This window comes from Tamandua tetradactyla, chromosome 1 (assembly GCF_023851605.1).
Source record: "Tamandua tetradactyla isolate mTamTet1 chromosome 1, mTamTet1.pri, whole genome shotgun sequence".
In the NCBI taxonomy this organism is placed as follows: Eukaryota; Metazoa; Chordata; class Mammalia; order Pilosa; family Myrmecophagidae; genus Tamandua; species Tamandua tetradactyla.
In genome coordinates this window covers 159,124,099-159,135,512 of record NC_135327.1, presented here as the reverse complement: position 1 = coordinate 159,135,512, position 11,414 = coordinate 159,124,099, and positions in this window count along the sequence as shown.

The following is an 11,414-nucleotide window of genomic DNA, read 5'->3' as shown; positions in this document are numbered from 1 at the left end:
TTAACTCAAAAACAAAAAGACAACCCAATTGAAAAACATGGGCAAAAGACATGAACAGACACTTCTCAGAAGAGGAAATGCAAATAGCTAAAAGGCACATGAAAAGATGTTCAACTTCCCTGGCTATTAGGGAAATGCAAATCAAAACCACAATGAGATATCTTCTCTTACCCACCAGAATGGCCATTAACAACAACAAAAAAAGAAAACAAAAATTGCTGGAGGGTGGGCCATAACAGCTCAACAGGCAGAGTTCCCACCTGCCTTGCTGGAGACCTGGGTTTGATTCCTGGTGCCTGGCCATGCAAAAAACAAACAAACAAAAATTGCTGGAGAGGATGTGAGAAAGAGGCAAACTTATCCTCTGTTGGTGGGAATGTAAAATTATACAACTGGGAGGGCAACTGTGACTCAGTGGCAGAGTTCTTGCCTGCCATGCCAGAGACCTGGGTTGGATTCCTGGAGCCTGTCCATGCGGAAAAAAAAAAGGTAAAATGATACAACTGTTGCGGAAGGCAGCTCGGTATTTCCTCAGGCAGCTAAGTATAGAAATGCCATATGATCCAGCAATACCATTGCTAGGTACCTATTCAGAGGACATGAGGGCAAGGACACAAACAGACATTTGCACACCAACATTTATAGCAGCATTATTTACAATTTCTAAGAGATGGAAACAGCCCAAATGTCTATCAACAGATGAGTGGCTAAACAAGCTGTGGTATATAGTTATGATGGAATATTATGCAGTTGTAAGACAGAATAAAGTTTTGAAGCATGTAACAACATGGATGGACCTTGAGGATATTATGCTGAGTGAGATTAGCCTGAAAGAAAAGGACAAATAGTGTATGGTCTCACTGATGTGAACTAACATTAATGAGTGAACTTGGAGAATTTCAGTTAAGAACAGAGGTCATCAGGAGATAGAAATAGGGTAGAGATTGGATAATTGGAGCTGAAGAGATACAGATTGGGCAATAGTACTGATTGTAAAAATTCAGGAATGAATAGCACAATACTATCTGATTGTAGCACAATGATGTAAGTACACTGAGTGAAGCTGAATGTAAAATGATAGAGGGAAGAGGACTGAGGCCACATATGAAAACAGAAGGAAAGATGGATGATAAAGTCTGAGATGGCATAATCTAGGAATGCCTAGAGTGTGCAATGATAGTGACTAAATGTCTAAATTTAAAAATGTTTTTGCATGAGCAAGAACAAAGGAATGTCAATACTGCAGGGTGTCAAAAATGAACTGTCATTCGTATTTTAAAACTTCAATTTCTGTGTGAAACTAAAGAAAGCAATGTTTATTTGGTACAAAATTTCTATTTTGACCAGTGAATTTCCTAATTTAATTTATATGGACAGTTTAATTGGACACCATAAGTACACAGAACCTTGAATAGAGCATGAGGTTTTGTAGGTTTGTCCAGGTTAGTGTGATGCACTGATAAATCCCAAAGTGATTTGAACAGTGAATAAAGTAATATTTTCAAAGCCCTCTTGGGGCAATGGGGAGAAAGGGGAAAAATTCAACTTCCCCATTTGGAGAATTCCTGATATTCTTGCAAGCAGTGGGGACAATCAAATCAATAGGCGAGGCCTCACTCTTGGGGTATGTTCCTATGAAACTAATCCCTGCAAAGAATAGGCTAAGCCTACTTAAAATTAAGCCTAAGAGTCACCCCCCAGAGAACCTCTTTTGTTGCTCAGATGTGGACTCTCTTTTAGCTAACATGGCAAGCAAACTCAGTGTCCGTCCCCTCTCAACGTGGGACATGACTCCCAGGGGTAAACCTTCCTGGCAACATGGGACAGGAGTCCTAGGATGAGCTGGGATTCAGCATCAAGGGATTGAGAAAACCTTCTTGACCAAAAGGGGGAAGAAAGAAATGAGACAAAATAAAGTATCTGACTGAGAGATTTCAAACAGAGTTAAGAAGTTACCCTGGAGGTTATTCTTATACATTATACAGGTATGCCCTTTTTAGTTTATGGTATATTAGAGTGGTTTGAGGGAAGTGCCTGCCAGTGTAGAGCTGTGTTCCAGTAGCCATATTTCTTGAAGATGCTCTTATAATGATATAGCTTTCGCAATGTGACTGTGTGATTGTGAAAACTTTGTGTCTAATGCTCCTTTTGTCTGTGGTATGGACAGATGAGCAAAAAAATAAGGATAAAAAATTAACAAATAATAGGGGGAGAAAAAAGGATACGGTTTTTCTGGGATAAATAATAGCTTCAAGGTGGGAAAAGTCCTTACCCTTCCAAATAACTTTGATAATCAGCTTTTGCATTTCTGCAAAAAAAAAAAAAAAAAAAAAGAGAGACAGAGAGAGCTGTCCCACAAAAACATTAATTAAATTCAAATATGTACTTAATCAAAACTGCATCTTATATATATTTTAAGCTGGAAAATGACAGGAGAGACATAGGGAGAAAAGTAAATTATAAAATAAAAATAAATAAAAACAAAATAGGGGACCTTGTATAAAACACTGATGATAATTTACCATAGAATAAGAAATTTTTCTTACTAAACACTCTGTCTTTGAGGTTTATATAAAACGTAACGAGCACAATGACATGAATACATGATCAATTTGCTAAAAAGCAATACAAATCATTGATCAGCAACCTCATTTGTTATCAGAAAATGGAATGTAAAGCAATGGTAAACTTGTGCTCTTCTCTTAAATGGAAATTATAAAGTTTATTATATTTATAATGTAAATATTATATTCAGTGTTGATGAAAATGTAGGAAAATGGAAATTTCTATTTTCTATTTCCCTACAGAAATTCTAATATACTATTTATGGCAGTTTGAACTGGTGCAAATTACTTGCAGACCATTTAAAGTTGGATATTCACCTACTATTTAATGTATAGAGATATCTCAAAAAACTAAATGCACCACTTAGATTTTAAAGATGAATGCAGGATTTCTGCCTCTGATATGAAGGCATAACCCCCTTATAGACAGAATCTCCTGCTAAGAACTAAAGGTTTCTGAATAAAATTAGAAAAATCGAAAAAAAATTCCTGAGCATCATGAAATCTACAAAATGAAGCGTATTGTGGGGAGTAGTTACAACTTGAATCAGTGATAGCCACAGCATGAGTTTCATATATTTTCTATTTAGTAGCTTTTTTTTTTTTACCCAGAGGGCAAGTCACAGTCTGGAGCAGCATGGGAAATTATAATTATGATAGATACCCTGTCATTATACTGGATAAAGGAAATAGGGAAAGGAGTTGGGAAAACCATGACTGATGGTGAGTAAGGGCAAACTTAGTGAAACTCCCAAAGAAGGGGATCCTCTAATTCTGTGTATGAATACCACTTGCATATCAAGGAAATAACTGCAAAGTTTTAAAACATTGAAAATAAAATAGAAATTTGAGAACCCACCACACATAATAGGTGAGACAGGGTTAAAAAAAACTGAGTAAAATATAGCAATTGATACCTAAAACAAAAATATTCATACATCTTCAGGAAATAAAAAATAATTTAAAATTTAAGCATCAAAATAATCAAAATGTCTGGAATAAAAACAACCAAATAAACAGAAAACAAATTTTGCATACACAGAATTAGTAATATGTGACCCATATTCAAGGGAAAAGTAATTAAATGATATCAAATACAAAATGAACCTGATATTTGAATTATCAGAAAAAACCTTAAGGAAGATATTATAACTATGTCCAGTGGGGTAAACCAAAATGCATTTAAAATGAATAAAAAGATAGAAAATCTCAGTAGAGTAACATACTTTGTTTTTAAATACAACTTTATTATTAAAAGGAGAAAAAAAGTACTGCTTGTAAAATTACTAGTAAGTAGACCATGAAAGCTTAGGGGGTATATAATGTAATCCCTAGAACACAATAAAAAATGCAATAGCTAACTTCAAATGAATATGTAGTAAATATTAGGTTAATCTAAAATGAAACAGAAAGCAGGAGATGATGGAATAAAAATAAGAGGGCATGAAAAGTGGAACAAATGGAAAATCAATGGCTTTTCTTAGGTCTATCAGAGAATTGAGGTTTCGGGGCAAGCAGTCACACTAAGGCAAATCCAAAGCCACAGCTATATCGAAATATATGGAGTAGAAGCCACTAGGGCCGTAATCAGTAGGAACAATTAAATGGCAGTTTTTTAAAATCTGTGGAGGCTTATTGTGGACAAGCACACAAATAAGAAATGCCTTGGGACTGCAGTGATGGTGGGCGAGGTGGAGCATTTGCACATCTATGATTCCCACCAGGTTCAAATAGTAAAGAATAAAAAAAAAGATCACTTCATGGCTTTGGCAGGAAGGGGATAAAAATCATAATTGCGAAATATATCCTCAGTGTTTTCCATAATGAAGGTCTATTCTTCAGGGAAAGAAGATTTTACTACAACCTTATCTCAGCTGTGGGAAAGGGAATTCATCTCACCCCAGTCTACTCCAGCGTTTCTTTCTCATCTAGGGGGGGCGTGAGGGTGGGGGGTATGGGTTGGGAGCTGAGAAGCATTTGTGAAGGGCATCACAGACAACACGGGACCACTGAAATGCTGAGATTTAGTCAGCGCTCCCCTACTCCACACCTTACTAACAAACTAACAGAGCTCCAAAGTAAGAATAGTGGATTACACATCTGAAAGAGCTGAGAGTCACAGCTTCTGTTTGAGGAGGAATCCTTAGGACATGCCAGAGCAAGATGGAAGATAAAGACTTGATCTTTTATTTATTTATTGCATATATTTTATTTATCTATTATTTGATCTTTTATTTAGATCAGTTTGAAGCCTATGGTACCGATAGCTACTCAAGTATTAAATAAAGGTCAACTTCTAGCCAGATTACATAAATCTTCAAGTAAAGACCAAAGTTCCTTTTACTTGATATAACATTTCTGGATTCTAACAAAAAATTAAGACACATGCCAAAGGCAAGATGAAAACTTTCAAGACACCAACCACTCAAGCATTAGAACCAAACTCAGATGTGATGCAGATGTTGAAAGTATGAGACAGAGAAACTAAATACCAATTATTAAAATGTTAGGGACTATAATGGAAAAGGTATAAAAGATGCAAAAACAGATGTGAAATATAAATAGAGGTGGGAACACTAAGAAAAAAATGGAAAATTAGATGCTAGGAATAAAATATAACTGTAACAGACATGAAAAATGCTTACCATGAGCAATTCAGTAGACTGGTCACTGCTGAGGAATAACCAGTGCGCTTGAAGCTAGGTAAATAGAACTCCCCCAAACTGAAATGTAGAGAGACAGAAGAATAAAAATAGAAACGGAAAAGAATATTCAAGAACTACCATACAATTTTTAAAAAAGTAACATGTGCATAATTAAAATACCTGAAAAGGAAGAAAGAGAAGGGACCAGTAGCAATAGGAAAAAAATGTATATTTGAAGTACTATTGTAATGTTTGGGAGCTTTCCAGAAGTAATGAGACAATAAAACACAGCTGCAGGAAGCTCAGAGCACACTGAGAGGTCTAAACGCCAAATAGGTATATACCTATCTGTGCAAATTTATTTACCTAAAGAAAACTGAAAACACAGAAAATCTTGCAAGAAGCCAGAAGAAAAACACTTCACCTGTAGAGGAAGAATGTCAAGTCAGAGTGGAATTCTCACCATACAAGAAAGAGAATAGAGTGAAATATTTAAAGAGTGTTGAAACAAGCAAACAAAAAGTTGAATATATTCAACAAAAGTATCCTTATAAAGTGAAAGAATTATAAAGACTTTATTCAGAGAAACTGAAGTGAAGGAAATACTCTCTGTGGGAGTTATGCCAATATTTTCGTCATAACTGGCATGTGTGGGAACTATTAACATTTATCCACATCCACAAATTAAAATAACAAAAAATATATCTAACCTGGCAGTAATGATTATTAGAATAAAAGAACTCATTTTAATATTTCTTATTCTTAAACAAGAAAACCGTAAGAATCATAATAGAAATATAAATGAAAATATGTGAAGACATTTAAATTATATGTGGTATTTATATTGTACATTTGAAAATTATTTAATGAACATTTGTCTACAAAATGGCTAATAGGTAGCAGGAACCATAAAGTCAATATTTTAATCACTAAATAATTTTCTATTTAAGGTCTGAGGGTATTTTTCTGATATCTTTAAGTTTATGCCAATTTATATCAAACAAAAATTATCACAAAATGCAGACGATTTAAAGAACTTAAAAAAACCAAAGCAAAATGAACTTAATGAAAGTTTACATTAAATAGATTGGCCTCCAACTACTATGCTACGTATAAAGAGAAACAAGCTAGTGTTCCTAACTTTATAAAGCACGATGTAAAGAGGAAAAAATAACAGGCAAGAATGCTTGCCTGCCATGCCAGAGGACCCGGGTTCGATTCTTGGTGCCTGCTCATGTTAAAAAAAAAAAAAAAAAAAAAAGAGGAAAAAAACAGGTAACATAAAATATAGATAATTAAGTGAGGGTCATAAAAAAGATCTGATTTTCAGTGAGTTTCAATTTGAAATATTAGCTTCCCTATAAATTTTGCAAGAACGATATTGCTAAATTTGAGCAAATTATCTCCAAACAGTGAATACATCATGAAATAAAATATACTATTTTTGTGGCTTTTAAGGTAGGTGGTTGTTACTGTTTATAATATGCACCATTACTATAATTAAATATTTGCATAAAATGACTATAAAATTAATTGAACTGACTTTCAAGTTGCCGATGATTATTATTACAAAGAAATTATTCCTATAAAGGACATGTCTAAATTTAAAGTTGGAAAAAGGATCCTGAAAATTCTGTTCTCTACAGAGCAGGATCTATAGTTGAGCAGGCCCATATGAAAACACACCTAGAGATGCACTCAAGCAAGACAGTTAAGTGATTGGAACACAAATTTTATGATCAGTAAAATCTAGATTTTAAATCCATTGCCACCATTTAGGAGATCTACCCTCAAGGAACTTTAGTCTCTTCATTTGTAAGATCACCCTCACATATATATATGTTTTTTTATGAAGAGTAAAAGAAATAGCAATTAGGACACAGAATAGGTATGCCATACGTATTAGTAATTGTCTTTAGCGAAAGGACTGGTTAATAGGATTTCAATATGAATAAATGCAGAGCAGGGCCAGATTTCTGGAGTTACATCTTTAGAAAAAAGAATTATGCTTTTCAACCAATATGTGTATCACCACATCTTGAAGATATTTAAAGTTTAGGAGCAATTCTAAGAATCAAAACTACTACATTCTCAGTTTTTTTTTAATATGTAATTAAAATAAAAATATTCTAATTCTAGAATATGTATGATCTAGAAATATTTAGAATATATGTATATATTTAAAGCATAAATGCGAGGACTAAAACGATTACTCGAACTCAAACACCATGCTTATTTGGGATATGCTATGTGCTTGCATTTTTCAGACGTGCTTTATAATTTTGCTTTGCCTAGTGGAAGCAATAAGTATCTCACATGCCTCTTAGATTCTTCAGGTGATTGCTTTTTCCCAAAGTAAGTAATCTTAAATTACACAAAGTAAAGTGAGCTTTGAATAAAATTGAAATTACTGGATTTGTAATACTTTTAAAATAGCACTTGCAAAGAACATTTTGAAATACATAATCTTGCAGAGTTAGAAGAGCAGATAAAAAGCCCCTTTAGCTATTATTTGGACAGCTTCCATGTACGGAATAGTGTAAGAATGTCAGACTTTTCTGGAGGTTCAACTTTAATATAAAATACTTTAATCAATATTTTCATATCACTTTTGATAATATTTCAAAAAATTCTATTGCAATTCTTTAATAGGTGTGAGTGAATTTCAAGCACATGTTCACCATATTGCCTGATATTCAAAATATTAGAAAATTATTTATCTAAATATGATGTCAGGGAAAATAGATACTGTGGTCATTTCTCAAGGAGAATGAAATAGCTGAATAAATATTGCTTTTCCGTTGTCAGGACAGTTTCTATGACATGGTACCTTAATTAATTTCTTCCATATAACGCAGAATTGGTTTCAGACATTTCTGTACATGGGTCAGTGCAATTGTTGTGCCTGTGGATTCATCTGTTATTTTTGCCATGCCATCATTATAAAATGACTAATTCCTCAAGAAAGAAGCATTCAGAGGTATGGACTATTAACACAGCATTCTGAACTCATCTGAAATAAATTTCAAGCTGTAGCGGTCTCTTTCAATACATATAAAAAATGATGTAATGTAGCCAATACTAAACATTAGTTCCTTAGTTTATAGTATACTGACGTCTTTACATAATTCCCCTAACTAGTTCTTTCCACCTTCTGGCCAAAAAAAAATTATAAATGAGGCTTAAATATACTACATACACTCAGAATAACCAGCAAGCTTGATAAATTTCAGAAAAATATCTCTATTCTAAATGTCTCTAGCATATTAGCTAAATGCACTTGTTGGTTCAATCATTTCTCTATGATTCAAAAAATATGTTCTGAGCATCTACTATGAAATGGGCCAAGGACTGTAACATGTATTTAGTGTAAAAAAGACACAGTGCCTGTCTTATCAAGCATTACTGTCTAGTGAGGAACAAAGATAAGCAATTTCAGCTAATTTTAATAATGCTATAAATATATGTGGGTATTAAGATGCTAGAAGAGCACAGAGAGGAGCAATTAACATACACATTAATTATACATTAGTGTACATTAATATTCCAATAGCAGAGGTTCAGAATATCATACAGTAAGTATATATACATATATATGTAAACTTACTTAAGGTTATTCTTGTTGCTGACAATATTAAGTAGGTAGAAATCACAACTTTATGATCAACTCCTCATTCGAAACATTTCTGTATTGCAAAATTTCCTAGATTGTAAACTCTTACAGACGTCACATCTATTCCTGAGTTATAACGGTCATTTCTAAATTCTGAAAGGCTGAGTTCTTTGTGTATATCTGGTCAGGCCATGGAACCTTGGGTATTTCTATGATGCCTGAGACTCAGAGCTAGAGTTCGACAGCTATGAAAGTCAGTATTAATCCAAGTAGCAACTGCTTAAAAAGCTGAAATAAGTGATCAGACTGTAATTAAAGATATAAATGAAGCAGATCTGGTTAGGATTAAGGTAAATCAGACTAAAAGGTAAAGGATGATATTGACTGTGTTTTAAAACTTCAACTTCTGTGTGAGACCAAAAGAAGAAATGTTTATTTGGTGAAAAATTTGTATTTTCTGTAGCACACTGTCTAATTTAACTTGTATGGTCAGTTTACTTGAACATCATACATACATGGAAGCTTGAATAGAGAGTGAGAATTTGGTGGTTTGGGCGGGTTAGTGTGATGCCCTGATAAACCCAGGGTAATCTGGACAAGGAATAAAAATGCATTTTCAAAGCCTCCTTTGGGAGACTGGGGAAAAATGTGGAAATAATAAACTTCTCCACCTAGAGAATTTCAGATATTATCACAAGCATTGGGGACTACCAATTTAATAGGGCTCTCAAACTTGGGCTTGCCCTTATGAAACTTATTCCTGCAAAGGAGAAGCTAAGCTTACTTATAATTATGCCTGAGTCATCCCCAGAGAACCTCTTTTATTTTTCATAGGTGGCCTCTCTCTCAAAGCCAGCTTGGCAGGTGAATTCAGTGCCCTACCCACCCCCTATGTGGGATCTAATTCCCAGGGGTATAAATCTCCCTGGCACCATGGGGTATGACACCTGGGGATGAGCCTGACCCTGACATCATGAGATTAAGAAAGCTTCTTGATCAAAAGGGGGAAGAGAAAGGAAACAAAATAAAGATTCAGTAGCTGAAAGATTTCAAATAGATTTGAGAGGACATTCTGGAGGTTATTCTCATGCATTATATAGATATCTCTTCTTAGTTTTTAGTGGCTTAAAATAGCTAGAAGGAAATACCTGAAACTGTTGAACTCTATTCCAGTAGCCTTGATTCTTTAAGGGACTGTGTAACTATATAGCTTTTACAGTGTGACCCTGTGATTGTGAAAACTTTGTGGCTGACACTCCCTTTATCCATTGTGTGGACAGATGAGTAAAAAATAAGGACAATTAATTAAATAAATAATAGAGAAGGATAAGGGGCATGGATGCTTTGGGTGTTCTTTTTCACTTTTATCATATTTTTATTCTTACAAGTATTTTGGGGAGCAATAAAAATGTTTAAAAATTGTGGTGATGAATGGACAACTATATGTTGATATTGTGAACTATTGATTGTACACTTTGGGTGATTATCTGGTATATGAATGTGTCTTAATAAAATTGCATTAAAAAACCATTTCTGAAAAGGAAATTAAACTTATACCTTTGATAAGCCAGGCTGTGACACTGCAGTGTGAATTAAGATTTTAGTTGTTTGTTTTTTTATTTTGTATAACGTCAGTCTTTTTAAATTTGGATTTGTTTTGTGATCTATCATATACACTTGAAAAGAATGTATAGACTGCTGTTTTATGATGGGAAGTTCTTTACGATAAATAGATCTAGATTATTTATCATAGTATTCAACTGCTCTGTTTTGTTTATGATCCTCTCTAGATGTTCTGTCTATTGATGAGAGTGGTATATTGAAGTTTCCAACAATTATTGTAGAGACATCTATTTCTCCTTTCAGTTTTGCCAGTGTTTGCCTCATCTATATTTGAGCACCATGGTTAGATGCATAAAAGCATACGATTGGTATTTCTTTGGGTGGATCACATTAAATATAGTGTCCTTTTTTGTCTCTTATAAGAGTTTGACATTTAATGTTATCTGTTTTGTTCAATGTTAGTGTAGCTACTCTGTCTCTTTTTTGATTATTATTTACATGGAATAAGTTTTGTCAGTCTTCAACTTTCAATCTATTTGCGTCTTTGGGTCTACATTCAGTCTCTTGTTAGCAGTATACAGTTGTGTCATGCTTTTTATCTTTCTGCCAATCTGTGTCTTTTGTTTATGGAATTTAATGCATTAATGTTCAATGTTGTTACTGTGAAGGCAGTATTTACTTCAGCCATTTTATCCTTTGGTATATATATATATATATATATATATATATCCTCTCTTTTTACCATTTTAGTTACTCTCACTGATAATCTTCTTTCTACATTCTCCTCCAAGCATCCCTCCCCTGTCTTCCTTTCAGCCTACAGAACTCCCTTTGGTATTTCTTTTAGGGCAGATCTTGTGTTAACAACTCTCAGTTTCTGTTTATCATAAATATTTTAAATTCTCTCTCATTCTAGAAGCACAGCTTTGCTGGGAGAGAGAATTTTTGGCTGGCAATTTTTCTCTTTCAGTACCTTAAATATATAATATCACTGCCTTCTCACCTCCATGGTTTCACATGAGAAATTAT